We start from the raw sequence: 19476 nt of genomic DNA, 5'->3' as shown, positions 1-19476 counted from the left end.
ATTAAACAAGAAGTCTTGCTTCTTGTACAATGTATGTATAAGTAGGAGATGAAAGACAACATTTCCTTTGTTCTTAAAGCAGGGTAATGGCATGTTCATATTTGGTCTTTGTTGCACCTGTTTAGCTGGACTCCATTTAGGAATGTTTATTTTAAAGTATGGATATAGTGTATTAACTTGTTAAATCTAGACAAATGGCATTGATTTCATTTTACAGTATGCCCTAAGATTGCTTTCATGCTCACTTAATGTACAAACACAAAAAGTATCAGCAAAGAAGGATAACTTTTGGACTACCTTATCTGCTGTTTACAAAATAAATTATTGCCTTTGTAATGTAAGTTATATCAGACTTACTTCTCATCCTCCCAATATGTTTGTTCTCTGCCAACTTAAAGTCTCCCACTTTTACTGATTTGTGGTTTGTTCCACCATGATTGTGAAAAATACATCTTCCATACTCCTGAGTCATCCCCCTCTGATTTCACAACGTGTTCTATGGTTTATACAGTCTGTTCAAGTTGCTGCATTCCTGAACTTCACTGCTTCCTTTAAGATGTCTGATCATGCCTTCCCCTTTCCATAGGGAGCCAACATTGCTTCATGCCAACTTCATTAATGTTATCGTCATAATAAGGCTTTTGGTGTATGTGCAGTATACTGTGCTGGTGACCTTTTTTGAACATTCATTTATGCCCACACACATAGGATGGTACTCTGTAGTTGTACAGCATAACTCAAGACTGGATCCCACATTTGTTTGTCGAGAGGAACCGTCAGCCCTTTACAGTCTACTGGCATTTCTGTGCTTTGTACATCACAGTACCCTTTTAGTATTTCAGGCTTTGCACAATGATATTCCCATACAGGTCACCGAGATAATTGTCCCAGAGTTTCTGACAGTAACCCTCCAAAGTATACAGTTAATTTCCACTAAGTGTTGTATAGCAGCATAGTACAAAGAGTTATGGCTATGATGTGTCAAAAAATGACATCCATTATTCATGATTTTGATCTGCTGTGTTTTCATTTGTGCACTGTATAACTCTGAGCACATAAGCAGACAATGCTCCATGATGCACTTTTTTATAAAAATTGTATGTAGTTGATCTACTCTGTTAACAAATGAGTAAATTAAGATTACCATTATTCCTGCAATTAAGTCCTGTTTTCATTTTAGCCAGCTCCCCATGTATACACTGGTTCTGTTTCAGGTGCTAATATCCTCTGCAGAAGGACACGATTTACCTTCAGTCCTTATGATTTGTTACATACATACTGGACAATGCTCCTGGGTAACCATTCAGTATAGGCACTTGTGTCCAGTGGGCTTATCCAGTTGTCAACTAAATGTTAAGAGGATCGCCCCTTTTACTGATGCTTTTCAGATCCCCACATGTTAATTCTATTTCTTCACTGTAGATAGTTTACTAGCACTGTTTTATGATTTGTCATGCAATCAGTTTTATACCATTTTACTTGAGCTATTAGAATAAAATGTATGTTTATTCCACAGAAAACCTCACAATGTGTATCTGACTTTAGCAGACACCCTAACTTGTATTAATGTATAGGCTTCTGCTTGTACTGGTAAATATCCTGTCTTGTTTACGGGAAGACTGTTGCAGCTGGGCTTTCTTCTCAACAATATTGGCCAGTCACTGGATATTTTCCAGCAGCACTTCACTACCCCTGAACTGAAGCAGCATCTCTCTGTCGTGTCAGTACAGGTGTCGATGCTTGCCCCTATGTATTTGCAGTACTGTTCCATGCCATCTTCATTACGGTAAACTCTCAGTTACCAGAACTTAAGCAAACAGAACTGTCAAGCAACCAGGAAAAAAAAATCAAAGAAATACAGTACAATTTTCATGTATTGCACTTTCTGTCTCACCCCCCCCCCCCGCAAAAACATAGCTTATGTTTTTACAGTTTTAGAGTTTTAAAAAGGAAGATAGAAATAAATTCCCTCTCTCCTCAACATAAGAACAAGTCAAACCAAACAAATAGTATAGGGTACAGTATTAGTCAGGCCTATTTTTAATAGTAACTCTCAAGCAGCCAGAAACTACAGTTATCTGGCATCTACCAATCCCCATGGATGTCGGTTAATTGAGAGTTTACTGTACTACTTTCTGCCTTGAAATCGGTATGTTTTTCCAACAGAGAAGTTGCCACTTTCATCAGCCTGTGAAGGGTCAGTAAGTATAATGCTTTAAACGTGTAGATTATTATTGCAGAGTGATTTAATTACTTGTGAACTTACAATATTTTATATATGTTGGGTATTGAGACATTCTCAGGCAAATGTAAGGGAATACGTATTCCACCAGTGCAGGTAAACGTTTAATGGAACCAGTGAGCTCAGCAGTCACAAATTCACAGAGTGATAATTGGTTAAGTTTAGCATGCCAAAATGAATGTCTAATACATTTTAGACACGGGGCAAGATAGAACAGAACTGAGTTATGTTATGGTGCTCCCCCCCTTACTGTTACATATAACCTTATAATTACAGCCTTATGGTTGTTATATAAAGTTAAGAGGACAGTGGACCTCCCAGTTCCCTGCTATTCAGGGTGATCTTAACTTTTAATGAAATAAATATTGATGCTTCAGAGTGTAGTGATTTAGGGTAAAACTCTGTGTGTGTGTGTGTGTGTGTGTGTGTGTGTGTGTGTGTGTGTGTGTGTGTGTGTGTGTGTGTGTGTGTACAGAAATATCTCCCAAACGATTTCACTTTCATTGTTTTACATTGCTATGCCTTGGTATAACAGATGTCAATTCCAATTGCAGAATCTATGCCAATTTTAAAAAGGCCACTAAATTAAAATAGGTTAAAGCACTAGGAATCACATTTATTAATATAAAATGCTGGATAAAACTGAGGCTGAGTTTAAAAAAACAAACTTACTCTAGCTACTTACATTGTGACCGTCTTAGGTTTGTAGCCTCAGTTTCACTCTTTCTGTCCCATACTACATAGAAAAGGTATAGACCCCAACATCACCCCTTGGAATGGTCTTCCAGTGCTGAAGGCAATGTTTCTGACGTTAACCACATTTATCTTTCCAGGCAGTTGTAGCTAAGAGTTGGTTGCCAGTTTTGCCACTAGGTTAGTGACAATTTTTTATGATCCTAATGTCCCTGCCCAGCAATTTTTCATTTATTCGAAGACCAGTTTCTTCAAAGGCTATTTGTCCTGAACCAGATGAGTAAGCAGAACTGTAATTCTCTTTATCTTAACTCACCATGACATATGGTGACTTCTTGACTTAGCTGCAATAGAAACTAGGTACAGGAGGTTGATCTGAGCATATGGGATAGAGAGGGCAAAGCCCTCCCACCCTAATGGAAACAAAAAGATTGAAATTCTAGTTTTGTTTTCTGGAACTACACACATGGTGTTTAGTGAAATGATCCTTGACACATTGAATTATTGACATCTGTCTTATATAGGTTTTCTGCTACAGTATGCAGTGTAGACTGTGCTGGTCTGTATGATTTTCTTCTGTACACAAATCTGATTTGCTTCCACTTCACCATTAACTCTGGAACTGTCTTCTTCTATTCTCTGCCAGGAGTCATTCACTGAGGGAGCTCTTGTCAAGCCCCCCCCCCAAAAGCAAGTTATTGAACCAGAATAAGCTGCTCACTTGCAATATCCTTGAAGATTTGGCTTTTACCAGTCCTGGGTTTTCTACTCAAACTGAGACCAGTTGCCTTGCATTCAGGACCCTGTCCTTGTCCTTTGTGGAGCTGGCTAGATGTTGTTGTATCTTTCGGCTTTTCCCGATTAGGGGTCGCCACAGCGGAACTCCAGTCCGCTAATGATTGGCAGTAGATTATGTACTGACTTGCCAGGCCTGATGCACAACCTTCAACGAAGGTACGCCCATTCACGCATGTCTCCACACAGAAGACGCTTTAGCTGAGAATCGAACAGGACAATGTCTTACTGTGAGACGACAACGCTACCGCAGCACCACCTTCTTATTTCTCTAGCAAAAGTTAAGAAGAAATATGAAAACAATATATAATATATATATTTAGTATATGTATGTATATAAATTCACATGCGCGGGCACACACAAATAAATATATATATATATTTGATTTTGTGAGTGTGTGTGTATAAATATATATAGATAAATGTTTCTCCACTTTCTTCTTATTGTTTTGAGTTACTGAGATTCCTTCTTGGATAAAAAGTAGCCTGTCAAATGGTTTCCTAAAAAGATCCAAATGCCAGTGGGTGAAATAAGAAAATCAAAGTCAATTTCCAGCAAATGCTACTTCTCAAACTTGAGTAGACTTTTAAATAAGACAAGCATTCCCATCTTGTTTATAGCCCCATCCCTTGTACTGAAAATCACCCGTGTGAACCTTGCTGATGCAAGAATGAACATCTAGAAACCAGAATAAATACTGAAAAAAACCTAGTGGTCTACTATCACTGAGCTTTGGCTTATGCCTCGGTGCACTGCCTCCAACATTCTTGATACCACCTTTCTTTCTCTTGCTTTCTTGATGCTTCCTTTTATTTTATTATGACTGTGTCTGGATCAGAGCTGGTGGAAATAGTACCTTCCTGCTGATTAAAAACTCAGCAGCTTTCTAGCTCAAAGACTTGTCCTTAGTTCATTGTGAGACTAACCGGGTTTCTGATTGTTTACATCAAACTGATTGCCTTTGTTGCCTACATACTAACTAATCCATACTCTATTTTTCTAGGTAGTAACTTTAAAGCCCCTATTGTTTGTACAGCAAGGCACAGTATCCTCCTAAGAACTGTAATCTATGTGAAGCTTCCCCTCAGTTTAGTCAAACTGCCAACACTTAATGTCTTGGGAAGTTAGCCTTGGTTTATGGAAGGCTCTTTCCTTGTCTGCTAATAATTCACATCTTAGAGTGATATTATCCAACCTGAGTGTCACAATCCTGACTTAGTGGCCATAGCCCTATTCTAACTTACTTATCCTAAAAAAATAAATAAAAGTCTCCTCCCCAGGGATGGTTCCCAGTCTGTGTATAATGCTATTTTAATATATTGCTCATTCATTTTAATGTGATCCTAATTAAAGTGCAGAATAAAATATTCACTATTAACATCTGTAGTGCTCATTCTGCTATGTTCCATGAAATTCCCCTGGCTTCATGGTGCAAAAGGATGGAGCCCTTTCTGTGGCCCTAGTGACTGAGGCTTGAGTGAGGGTGAAGTGAAGAGGTGTGATCCATTCACTTCTGCCAGAGAGTAAGGAGGGTAGCCAGTGGTGATAGTCATACTGATCACTGTTTCAGTAGTCTTAGCCATATGGGTTATATCCTAGAAAGGATATATTAGCTGGTCAACTTCCTAAGCTTCAGGGCACCTTCATGCACCCAAACTGTCAAGCAACTTGAGCAGAGCTGCCTAAAAGACAAATTTGGGTGCAAAGCCCTTCAGAGCTTTATTGATGGCAAACACTACACTTTGAAGCTTTCGTGAATTGACAATTGGCTTGTGCTTTCCTTTGTTGGGCAGGTTAGTTCCCTTTTGTGTGTGTGTGTGGGGGGGGGCTTCCATTTTTTTTATTCTATTGATGTTTTATTACTTTCCTTTTCAAGAAAATAATTTTAAAGCTAGGAGTTTTTTGTCTTAATGGACTGTCTCAGGAATGTAATGTAGTTTTCAACAGAGGGCTTGTTTTTTTCTTGTCAGTTTAAAGGTGGTATAAGTAACAGAAAAAAAAATTCTGTGGAAAAATTATGCTTATTTTTCTTTTGTGGTGCTGTCATAGTGTTTTTTACTGTGTTTTATTTCTGTCGAAAAATAACTTTTTATGGACTGATAGTATTTATTAGCAATTGCTGTTTGGTTAGCCTCATCTGCAGGTGGTTGACTCTGCTGTGGCTATTTGTTGTGCCTCATACCACTCATCTTTTACCCCAGTTCCCCCTGGTGTAGAAGCTACAGTCACTGTGGACCAGGAATTAGTCCACTGCAGCTGTTAAGGTCCCCTCAGTGGGCAAGGAGAAACCAGTCATGTCAGTCCTGGGAGAGGGAACAAGGCAGGTTTCCATGTTGTCAGAATGCTATATCTATCCCTGAGGAAACAATGCTGCCATTAGTAACATGGTTGGCTCCATTTTCCTATCCTATCAAAAACAGAGAGAAAAAACTGCATGAATGTGCTCTCCTCAAATTTCTTTGGATATGAGTAGTTTACCAGGTCTGGCTCAGGGTTTAATTTAAGCTGTTGATCCTTCTTGTAAAGTAGTTTCTAGTAAAAGAAAGAGGAATTCTTATTTTTCAGAAGAGATTCAAAACTCTGAATCTGAGCAGGAAGATGCAGAGACTGAAACAGTTTTTATTTTTTTTCCTCATATTTCTGATTCACACTCAAGCTCAGTTTCAGAGGAGAGCTCAGTCTCTGATTCTTTCTGTTGGAGTTTCTCTTTCTCTGAGACGATTGGTAGACTGTGCCAGTCTTTTTTCATTGAGAGAACACTGGGGTTTCTCATTCACTCAGAAAATAGTACGACATTATACAAAGGAACGCTGGCTTATATTAAGGTAGGAACATATGTTTCACAAAAAATACCCATTCTTAAAGGTACAAAGCAAGGATGTCCACTTTCTCCACTATTATTCACTTTAGTAATGGAGCCTTGGGCTAATTTGATTAGAAACAGTACTGACATAGAGGGTTTTGAAATAGAAGAAAATACAACATCAAAAATTCAACTTTTTGCAGATGATGTTCTAATTACATCAGCAGGATCTAATTCTTCTATGCAGTCTTTATTTGATAAAATGATGAATTTTAAAAGTATTTCTGGTTTAATATTCAATGAAGAAAAAACTAAAATACTACCTATATATACACGAAAAAATACTCTCATTAGTGATTTTACTAAATATGTACCCAACTCAGGTCAGATAACTTATTTAGGTATAATACTATCTAAAGATATTAAATCCTATTATATATAATAACTATAATACCTGTTTTCTTAATATACAAAATCTTTTTAATACCTGGAATAAAATGTTTTTTACTATGGAGGAGAGACTTACAATTATTAAAATGATAATATTCCCCAAGATTTTATACTTAATACAATCAATAATACTTTCACCTACAAAAATAACTATCAAGAAACTGAATACACTAATGTTAAATTTCTTATGGGCACCTAATAGACCTAGGATTGCATTAAAGAAACATGCTAATAGCTGGTCTCAAGGGGGTATTTCTTTTCCAGACTTTAATTTATATATTATCTCTTCTATTATAAAAGTTATTACTTTATTAATAGATCGGTCATATGTCGCAAAATGGAAAGATTATTGGGAGCTAATTAGTATGCACTTCATGAAAATCTCCTTAACACATAAAAATATGATTATAAATAACTCCATGTTGTGGTTGCTAAAGGAATTTTGTACTTCAGCTATTACACCTAAACATATGGTCTGTTACCCATTAAATATTATTATTAGTTATCGTAACTTTATATTCATGCACCCTAAGTATAGGGAATGGAATTTTATTGTATTCCCTATAATTTATACTCAGGGTATGCTTATGTCATCTACTTCTGAAGGAGCTCATTTAGCTATAGATAATAATCTAAAGTACTGGTATCAGCTGATATCTGATAATAAAGTTAAAATGTAGATTTCTTAAAACAAGAATTTGATCTAAGAGAAACTTGCTGGTTAGAGGTTCAGATCTTTAGACAACATCTCATTGATAGAATAGATCTAATGTCTATAACAGTTAAAGAATCTATTCCAAAACTGATTGATTACTTGATAATAAATTTACAGCATAAAGTTTCTGATAAAGGTAAACTTTCATATATACATAAAATTATCAGACAAGAAACTTTTACAATGTAGATTCATACTGGAATTATTTCACCTCTATTAATGGGGACCCACCAACTCAACAAGATAAACAATATATATTGGAATCTGCTTATAGAACTACATCTTCCATTGTCTGGAGACTTTATACATGGAAATTTTTACATAGATCTTTTATACACCTTTGATGATGAATAAAATTAATAATAAAGATAATCTATGTAAGAGATGTAATGTAGAAATTAATGCTGACTGGGCTCATATGTTTTATGACTGTATGAAGTTGAAAGAATACTGGAAGTCAATTAATGAATTTTGCAGGCTCTTTTACAGATAATTTCATTATTTCTAAGTCTCTTATATTATTCAACACACCTGTACCTCAATGTGTTAAAAGATTAAGCTTCCCTTGTTATGGTCTATCCTAGCAGTGGCTAGGAAAATAATAACTAGAAATTGGATTTCAGATACACGTCCTTCGCTCAATGAATTTAAAAATGTTATGAATATAATGTGTCATATGGAAATAAGCACAATTAGAATGAGAACAACTAGAAAAACATCACATTTTATTGTATGGGATAATTTACAAAATTTGTTAAAAAAATTCTAATTTCAATAGCACAGTATTTTAGTTTAATTAATTGATCTGATTGTAGTGGATGTCTTTGTAAATACTTTAGTTGTTTTGTTGAATATTATAATAATACCTATTTTTAATTATTTGTATAAAATTGTTATGATATTTCTCTTATATGTTAAAACAATAAACTTGTTTTGAAAAAAAGAAAATAGGATGACAGAAGGATTTTCCAGAATTCCTCCTGTTATGTCAGCTTTAGAGGATGTATGTGTGCTACTACTGCCTGCAGTTTTTATGATAGCCATATGCCCCTAAAATGGCAGATGGGATGTATACATTTTCTCAACCTTTTAAATTTTTATACACTATTCCCAAACCAGACCCAGCAGCTATAGCTGAAGTTGATCCCACTGCTGCTAAGCACTTTTTCAATTCCAAACCTACTCTTTCAAATTATTGATAGGTATGGGGGAAAACCATATACTTCTGCAACTTTGATTTTCAGAAATTTTAATTGTATGAGCCTGTATGTTAAAATTTATTTTGACAAATTGTGAACGTATGAGGAATGTTTTATCTGCAGTTTCTTCTTGTAAGGAAAAATATGCTTTAAATATCTTAGTTTATTCTATTGCATAGGTCTTTGTATTGTGTGTGTATGACTCTGTTGATACATCTTCCAACTAGACTATGGCCACTGGTACTGTTCTGAGTAGGTTTGCATGGCTGCATTCTCAGAACCTCCCTAATCATGTTAAAAATGATATTTTAAATTCTCACTTGGATAGAGATTTAGTGTTTGGGCCCTCTGCTGCAAAAGTGATCAAAAAGTGTGAAGAAAGTGGTAAGCTGATCCAGGGAATCTCTAAGATTTCATTCTCCCTTGGATAGAGATTTAGTGTTTGGGCTCTCTGCTGCAAAGGTGATCAAAAAGTGTGAAGAAAGTGGTAAGCTGATCCAGGGAATCTCTAAAATTTCTCACCCCTTATTTTCCAAATTGTTCAAGGGAAATTTTTATTTCTTCATCCAAAAAACAGGATAAACAGTCTCAACAAAATTCAGGTGAACAGATGGTTAAGCAGAAATAGCAATAGGGTTCCAAAAAGAAGTTTCAAACAGACCAAAACCAATGACAGTCCAACAAGAAAGAATGAATACTGAAGAAAACTTATGACCCCTCCTACCCTACCCCCTTTATTCTTCTTCCAGAAAGTCTGAATCTCCATTATTCAGATTGTTTCATACAAATGGGTTCTGAAAATCACTTATCAGGGTTAGGAAATTAACTTAACAGTGAAAGGAAATTCTTCATTTTCTGGGGGTCATTCCTCATCCTTCAGATCAGACTGTTTTGTTTCCACATGTTCTTCATCACATGCTGTTCCAAGGAGTGATAGAACCAGATGTCCTTCAAGAATGCAACTGCAGTCATTACATACGGGTTGTCCTGCCTCAGGCAGCCCTCGGTCGGCCGGATTCCAAAGTCTGGGTCCGACGTCGGCTGATGTCGCATTTCTCTCCGTCAGTGCGGCTGGAGTATATAAGCATCAGCCGACGCCATTTTCTTCAGTCTTTCTTGCCGCGCGGTGCCCGAAGCAGAAGCAGTTCGCAAGTGCCGGTCGGTCAGCTCCTGTATTCTTCGATCCGAAGTCATCAAAAAAGCTAAGTACCCCATTGGGGACCTTTTCTTGCCTCAGCCGATGTCAGAAATGACTGAAAAAGTTAATAGTCTGTCTTGTGTTAAACAAATACCTCATAAGGATTTCCACTCTTACTGTCTACCTTGCCTTGGCCCAGACCACGACGTCTCGGCCTGTGTCGCCTGTGCTCGCTTCAACAAGCACACTCTCAGGCGCCGGGCGGAGTTCGCTGAAGACTTTTTCGGCGATAAATTTGCTTATACGATGCCGTCGGAACTTCCGACATCGCAGACTCCTAAGAAACAAAAAGACCGGGACCGACATTCTCGGCCCGCGTCTTCCACCGACTCCACGCCAAAACCTACCGCTAGTGCTCCGGTTCCACCTGAGACGGTTCTTTCACCGCCCCGAACCGAAGACACCGCACTTCCGATACCTCCGATTCCGGAGGCCACACCGACGCCAGTTACAGATTTTCCTCCGGATACTGAAACCGAGGAAATGCCCGAGACCATTGCTGTAGATAAGGTCACTCCTGCACGTGGAGCTGCTAGGCCTCCTATGGCCATGTCAATTAAGGCCTATACACGTGCTAAGGCAGCCAGCAAGACCAAGCACCTTACTGTTAAAGCCTTACCTCAGCCTACTCCTGAAACACAAATCATGACCATGGCCGCAGACTTAATTTCTATGATTAGAGGTTCACAGGCCCATCCTGAGAGAGGATCCCAACCTCCTCCTGATAAGAGGCCCCGTGTTGAACCCTCTGACCCTATCCCTTCAGGTGAAGATTCTGAGGACTCTGTTCACTCCGATGGCCAGGAAGAGCTCTTTCAGACCTATGAGGACTCGGATGCAGAGGACTCCATCCCCTCGGCCTCCCCTCCTGAGGACATTTCTTTTGGGGAAGTTCTGCATACTATGAGGGAACATTTTAAGTGGCAAGGCCAGGAATATTCTGATTCCAGAAAGCGCCTTCGAACCTTCCTTAAAAAGCCCCAACACAGGCCCCTGGCTATACCTCCTGTGCTTGATGTTTTGGATGACCTATACTCTGATTCCAGTGTTACCCGGATACTCTTCCTCCTGCTCCAGCCAAGCCAGACAGATATTATAGGGTCCCAGAAACACATTCTCATTTCTTTAGGGCCCATGCTGTTGATTTAGAAACTATTTCTCAGGGACCTAAAGGGGTTTCAGCATCCACCTCCAAAAACCCTTTGCCTTCCAACAGGGAAGCTAGGTCATTAGAGAGATGGGGGAAAAAGGTCTACACCTCCACTACTTTATCTATGAGAGCTTTGAATTGCCTCTTTCATATGTTTCAATATCAGGATTTCCTGTTAGATGATTTACAGAAAACATTGGCCTCTCCTGAACCTTTAGACAGGAAGTCTTTGCAGGAAGCTGTACATAATTCTCAGCAAGTCAGCAATCACTTCCTGCAGTGTGGATATGATGCACTGGAAGCTTCATGTAGGGCAGCTATGACAGGTGCGGTCATTCGTAGACATGCATGGTTAAAAGAACAACCTCTACCAGATCATGTTAAGGCAAAACTTCTTGATGCACCCTTGGAAAAGAACAAGCTTTTTGGTGCTAATGCTAAAGATGTGTTAAAGTCCATCGAGGAAAAAGCAAAATCAGTTCAGACGGTCAAAGATTTCCTCCAGGTTCAGCCACCCAGATTCAGCAGGAATTGGCCTTCTAAAAACTGGTCTTTTCCGAATCCTGAAAGATTTCAAAGGGGTAAAGAAACTCAATGGAGACCAATACTGGATTTGTCCGCATTAAACACCTTTCTCATAGTACCAAAGTTCAAAATGCTGACTCTACAGCAACTCCTTCCCATGCTGGGCAAGGGGTCTTGGCTGGTTACTCTGGACCTCAAGGAGGCATACCTGCATGTCCCTATCAGACACAGCTGCAGAAGATTCCTCAGATTTCTTGCAGGGCCAGAGCATTATCAATTCTCAGCATTGCCATTTGGCTTATCTACTGCACCCAGAGTATTCACAAAATGCCTGGCTTCAGTAATTGCTCATTGCAGGCTCCACGGGATCCAGATTTACCCGTACCTGGACGACTGCCTCATACAAGCGGACAACAAATTGATTTTGACAAAAAATTTGAACTATGTCATACAATTGCTACAGGCTCTGGGATACACAGTCAACTTCCAAAAGTCAAGACTTCAGCCATCCCAGCAAATAACCTTCTTAGGAGCCAATCTAGACACAGCCTCTCAAATGGCTTACCTGAAAGAAGACAAGCAAGAGAAGTTAACTCATTATTTCAAAGGTTTGGCAAAACTCACCCAGATGACTGCAAGGAAATTCCTACAGGCCCTGGGTTACATGGCATCCTGCATTCTCCTGGTCCCATTAGCAAGACTACATATGAGAAAGCTTCAATGGTACCTAAAAAGCCTATGGTCTCAGCACAGCAACAACCTAGAGACAACCATACCGCTCATTCCATGTTTACAAAAGGAATTCTTATGGTGGGCCTCGGTAAGCCAGGCAAACACAGGTATGTCATTCAAAAAACCTCAGATAACACAGACCATGACCACAGACGCCTCAGACCTTGGATGGGGGGCGCACATGGAGGGCAGATGTATACAAGGACAATGGTCTCCAAAGGAAACACATCTGCATATAAACCAAAAGGAAATGCTGGCAGTAATGCATGCCATCGAGGCCTTTCGACAACATCTTCAGCAAGGCCATCTACTGATACGGACAGACAACACTACTGTGATGTGGTACATAAACAAGCAAGGGGGCACCCATTCTTACCACCTTTGCAGACTAACAATGAATCTTTGGGAAAAATCACTGAGCCTAAACATACACTTGCAATCCCAGTTTGTTCCAGGCAAAGACAATGTGCTGGCGGACAGCCTAAGCAGGGATTTCATAGATCCACACGAGTGGAGGTTACATCCAAAAATCCTCACACAACTCACCTCGACATGGGGCAGGCCAGAAGTAGACCTATTTGCCTCCCACCTCAACCATCATCTACAAAAATTCTGTTCAAGGACATATCATCCACAAGCTTGGAAAATAGATGCTCTCTCATTCAACTGGAACTCCCTAAAAATCTATGCATTTCCACCCCTGCCACTGATGACCACAGTATTGCTAAAGATCAAAGCAGAGAGGCCCAAGGGGATCCTAATAGCCCCAGACTGGTCGAGACAACACTGGTATCCACTACTACGGAGCATATGTCACAACAAAAACTGGGCCCTTCCCCAATGGTCCCTACTTTTGACTCAACACAACTTCAAAACTCTGCATCCAAACCTTCAGACGCTGCAGTTAACAGCCTGGGAGATTCCATGAATAACCTCAATCTATCTCTCTCCAAGGAAGTTCAGCGGATATTAACAGAAGCTCGAAGACCATCCACCAGAAAGGTTTACTTAGCAAAATGGAAGAGATTCAGCATTTGGAATACCAGCAAGGGACATGATGCCTCATTATTGAACATCCCACTCATCCTGGAATATTTGGCAGATATGCTACAGAATGGACTTTCCTATTCTTCCATAAAAATTCATGCTTCAGCTATTTCAGCTAGATATAACACTGATCCACCTGTGTTTTCACATCCTTTGTTAAGGCAATTCCTCAGGGGAATCAAGAACATTAAGCCACCAAGAAAGGCTCCAGTGCCAGCTTGGGACCTCAACTTCGTCCTAGAAAAACTGACTCTACCTCCCTTTGAGCCAGCAGCTTCAGTGGACTTACAATTTCTCTCATGGAAGACAGCTTTCCTGTTGGCAATCACCTCAGCAAGAAGGGTTTCGGAAATACAGGCCCTAATGGCAATACCACCGTTCATAATCTTCCACAGAGACAGGGTCTCCTTAAGAACCAACCCTACCTTTATGCCAAAGGTGGTATCCAGGATTTCTTTAAATCAAGCTATTCACCTGCCTACTTTCTTCCCCAATCCTGAGAGCAAAGGGGAAAGACTGTTGCATACCTTGGACATTCACAGACAACTTCGCTACTATCTGGACAGAACCAAGACCAGTAGGAAGTCTGATCAGCTTTTTGTAGCTTACGCCCCTGGAGTACAAGGAAAAGCAATTTCCAAACAGACAGTTTCAAAATGGATTGGAAATTGCATCAGATTCTGTTATTCCTTCCATGGGAAGAATGTTCCAGCCAATGTCAGACCACACTCCACCAGAGCTACAGCCACCTCTACAACATTCTTAAGAGGGGTGCCTACAAAAGACATTCTAGAAGCTGCTACATGGAGCTCCATGCATACATTCTCCAAACACTACAATCTCCCTTTATACTCCAGATCCAGAGCAGGCTTTGCTTCGGCAGTCCTGCAGGGATTGATTGCCACACCATCTCTTTCCTAGAGCATTCCTCCTTCCCCAGCTAAGCTATGGTATTCAACCCATATGTTATGACTGCAGTTGCATTCTTGAAGGACATAGTACAGTTTTGTACCTACCATAAATGTAGATGTCCGATAGATATGCAACTGCAGTCGGATTTTCCCTCCCTCCATACCCCTCTATGCCTTGGGTCCACTCCTATCCCTGTTTCTCTTAGCTGGGGATATCTGTTATGGTGTATCTGTTTATTGCTTACTTATTTGTCTGGAATCCTGTTTTTGTCTTCCAATTTGATTACAGCCTTCCTTGGAGGGCACCTGGCATCTGGGGCAAGAAACACTGAAGAAAATGGCATCGGCTGATGCTTATATACTCCAGCCGCACTGACATCGGAGAGAAATGCGACATCAGCCGACGTCGGACCCAGACTTTGGAATCCGGCCGACCGAGGGCTGCCTGAGGCAGGACAACCCATATGTTATGACTGCAGTTGCATATCTATCGGACATCTACATTTATGGTAGGTACAAAACTGTACTTTCTTTCTTCCCAGGTGGGGAAAGATTTTTATTCAAGGATGTTCTTAGTGACAAAGAAAAAAAATGCTTGCAGACCAGTTCTAGATCTTTCTTTCCTAAACCTGTTTGTGATGGTGCACAAATTCAAAATGTTGTCACTTCACAACCTGTTACCTTTTCTTCCTATTTCAAGTTTCCTGGTAACACTAGACTTAAAATATGCTTATCATCAATCACATCCCTATTCATCCAGACTTCAGCCGTTTCTTAAGGTTTTGCATGTCTGGATCACGTTATCAGTACTCTACCTTAACCTCTGGGCTATCCACTGCACCAAGGGTGTCCACAAAGTGTCTAGCCCCAGTTATAACTTATTTCAGGCTAGTGGATATCCACATTTTTCACATTTAGATGACTTGCTTATATTTGTAGAGTCTTTTTCAAAAGTGTCAGGGATCACTCTTTTGGGTGAGAGATCTCTTACAAAAGCTTGGATTTCAAGAGAACATTCAAAAGTCTTTCTTGACTCCCTAACATAAGATTGTGTTTCTGGGATGTTAACTAGACATGATCTTTTCTTCCATAGGACAAAATAGAGCTTTATTTAGATCTGTTTCTAAGGTTTTCCACTCTGGTGTCAGTCACTGCAAGGGAATACCTTAGGATTTTGGATCTCATGATATGTGTGAGTTTCGTGATACCTCAAGCAAGGCGCCACATAAGATACAGGGGTATCTGAAATGTCTTTGTTCCCAGCATAAACATCATGTATCTTTCCAAATCCCAGTGCTAGGGTTTGTCAGAAGATAAATCCTTTTTTTGGAGACTATAGATATCCTGAAATCAAGGTCTCCCCTTCTTCCCTCCCTGCTTCAAAGCAATCAGTCACCACAGCCTCCATGGATTTTGTTTAGGGAGCAGTTTCAGGAGGGATAAAAGTGAAGGGGGTATGAAAAATACAGACCCAAACACACAAACATCAAGGAGATAGTTGCTGTGATCAAGCACTCAACTCTCCGAACCGTCTTTGCTCCCGAGTACCTCTTCATGTGGTTAGAGACAGTACCACAGTCATGGTACATCAGCAAGCAAAGGGAAACAAGTCATGCACCCTTTGCAGACTAGCTATGTTAGCTTGGGATATAGCTTTGTAGCACAATCTCATTCTTCTTGCATCCTATGTTCCGGCATAGCAAAATTTTATGGCAGACAAGCTGAGCAGGACCAGAGCAAACGTTTGTGAGTGGAAACTAGATTAGGGAGTCTTCCAAGATTTGATCCATCTGTGGGACGTTCCTCCAGAAGACCTTCTTGCCTTCTCATGAATACTCCAGTGGCAAGATTCTGTTCCCAGGGCACCATGCATGAGAGCCTAGAAGACAGATGATTTTCTTTTCTTTTTCTTGGGCAGTATGCTTTTCCACCCTTTCCACTAATATCTAGGGTTCTTCTGAAGATTCAGTAGGAATCCCACAAAATCATTTTGGGGTCTCCCTTATGACCCAGGCAACCATGGTTTTCCCTTCTTTTAGAAATGGCCAGGGGCAATTACCACAAGCGTCCTCACAGATTGGATCTACTCACACAAGAATGGGGGTGTTTGATACACCCCAGCATTCTTCATCTTCAATTGACTGCCTGAATGATAGGGTTTTACATCCTTTTAGGCATCTCTTTACTGAGGATATACAGCAGACACTTATGGAGGCAAGAAAGCCTGCTATTAGAAAATCCTACATATTAGTAAGTGAAAGGTTTTCTAATTGGAGCGAGCAACATAACCAGCACCCGTTGAGGGCTAGCTGTTCTCTGGTTTTACAATGTTTGTGTCGGTTACTATCTTATGGCCTTTCATATCTTTCTAGCAAGGTTCATTCATTGGTTATTTCAGAATGTCTGCCCATAGATCCTCCTCTTTCAATGCAGTCTCATGTCGAAATGTTCTTGAAAGGGGTTTTGCATAAGAGACCTCTAGGGAAACTAGTGGTCCCTGCTTGGGATCTTAGTTTTGTGGTACAGAAGCAAACACTTGCTCCATTTGAACCAGCTAATTTGTCTGACTTGAGATTCTTAACATGGAAACAGTTACACAGATTGCGCTGAAATCTGCAAGAAGGGTATCTGAGTTGCAGCCTCTTATGGTGAGTCAACCCTATCTCATTTTCTATAGGGACAGTTTCTTTGAGAACTATTCCTCCTTTTATGCCTAAAGTCATATCCAAGTTTTCTTTAAGCTTTATGTTTTCTTTCCTGAATCTAAAAATGAGAGAGAGAATACTTCAAACCTTGAGTGTCCACAGGCAACTCCAGTACTATCTTGACAAAACTAAATCCTTCAGATCTTTGCATCAATTGTTCATTTCTTGTGAAGGTAAGAAGGGACAACCTGTGTCAAAACAGACTATTTTCAAATGGTTGTCTAAGGCTATTATTTTTTGTTATGCTCACCATAACAAAACTATTCCAGGCAGGGTCAAGGCCCAGTCTGCCAGGGCCTTGGCTTCATCTGCATCTTTTTGGAAAGGGTTGGATGATAGAAGTATTCTAGAAGCTTTTACTTGGTCTTCTGTACATACTTTTACAAAGCACTGTAAGTTTGATTCATTCTGTAGGTCCAGATCAGGCTCTGCTAAGACCATTCTTCCGGGGATCCTGGACTCTTCTCCATTCAACTCCCAAATGTTATCTAGTGTAATCTACCAATATAGCCAAGGCTACTGTAGCAGTTATCAATATGATGAACATAGTACAGTTGTTTGTTGAACTTAACATAACAGTAGATGTTCAAATGATCACTGCTGCAGTAGCCGCTCACTACCTCCATTCCTTTTGTTTTTTTGTTGTGTTTTTATGCCAGGGTGTGGACATTTATATTTTGTTGTTCCTAGCATTGTCCTTATCAGGATCAGCTTTCCGGTCTCTGCTGGCAATGGCAGGAAAGTTCTGAAGAGCTTTATGCCCAAATCTGTCTTAGTCAGCTCCGCTCGAGATGCCTGGCAGTTTGGGCACATGGAAGGTGCCCTGAAGCTTCGGAAGCTGGCTGGCTGTTATACCCTTGGCAAGATATAAGCCATATAACTAAGGCTACTCCAGCAGTGATCATTCAAACATCTACAGTTATGGTAAATTCAGCTTACACAACTGTACTTTCAGGTTCTCATAGTGAGGTGTGATTTCTTTAGTGGAGACTGGGAAATCACTTCCTGTGCTTGGGGTGGTGGAGCTATTTGCCACTTCTATTTCTTTATTTACTCACATTTATGACAAATCAACAGGCGAATGCACTTTCTTTTGTAGGTACATTTCTCTTGATTTGATCTGTTGGAATTGTTTTCATAGTTTGTACTATATGACATTATTTTTTTAATAGGTGTTGTAATCTATGAGAATACATTTCTTATATATATTTTTTTGTCCTCAATTTAGAGTTTATGTATTTGTGTTGCACTTCCTATAATATATGTTTATGACAGTTCTTGTGTACTATTTTTGTTTTATGTTGCACTAATTAACTAGGTGAGTTAGCTGGTTTGTGTAATCTCTTCAGTCATGACCTGGGTCAATCACAATGTCAGAGGCAAACAAATATAAAGGAACATTTATGTAACAAAGAGTAAGCTATAAAGGAACATTTATATAACAAAGAGTAAGCTAATGCAAAGTTTGCAGATTTATCTAAAGATGTACAGATCTGTAAGCATGTAATCCAGGATAGTTTGCACAATGTTCAAAAATAAGAAATTGTACAAAAATTTGTTAGGTACTATAGCAAGGAAAAAAACAAGAAAACAATTGTCTATGACTCGGATTAATGAAGTGTAAGAATGTCTAATAGTTTTGCATTTGTAATCCAGCAGCTGTAATCTTGTAGGCCCAGTCAAGCTGGGAAGACAATATCATTAAGATAAAGTCAGTAGTCCAGTTCATAGATGTGGACCATTACTGTGGATCAGATAACAGGTATACTTGTAGCTGTCCTGAGAGAAGTCTTTTAATTCCCTTGAAAAGGCTGTGTATTTTGTAGTACTTCTTATCAATTTGGGTGACATGCTCCAGCTTATGATGAGAGTCTGACAATGGTGTAATGCTCCAGTTTATGATGAGAAGAATATTGTTTTTTCTTAATGCAATATTTGGACTTGACTCCAATGGGAATATTTATTAAAAAAAACTATGTAAAGAAGTCTGACAATGGTGTAATAGTTCGTTTTGGGGAAAAAAACATTTGTATGAGTTAAATTGAGGGCCCAACTCACGTTATGCCGTCTTGATTGCAGAGTGAGGAAGTTTATCCACCCCAACTAATAATTTTCTTTAAAGTTTGTTTACCGAGAAAGTCCGACTGGGACCAAGCTTATTTTCAACAGATACCTGGAGAGAAATGGAAAACATTACTCACTGTTCATGTTTTTTTTTTTTTCATTGCCCTTTTTAATTAGAAAGTCAAAAAAGTATTAAACTTACAGACTCTGTACAGAAGTTTGAACATCCTGCCCACATCCACTAGG

The 19476-nt window shown here is 39.5% G+C and overlaps 1 protein-coding gene across 3 annotated transcripts in view; it reads left to right on the top strand.

Annotated features, from left to right (window-relative positions):
- Window positions 1–19476, top strand: part of FAM13A (family with sequence similarity 13 member A) — a 2572531-nt gene that overhangs the window by 65029 nt on the left and 2488026 nt on the right. The window lies entirely within an intron of this gene.

The sequence above is a fragment of the Protopterus annectens genome, chromosome 2.part0 (genome assembly GCF_019279795.1).
Source record: "Protopterus annectens isolate FY-2018-M chromosome 2.part0, PAN1.0, whole genome shotgun sequence".
Taxonomy (NCBI): Eukaryota; Metazoa; Chordata; order Ceratodontiformes; family Protopteridae; genus Protopterus; species Protopterus annectens.
This window is presented reverse-complemented; position numbering and strand designations above follow the sequence as displayed.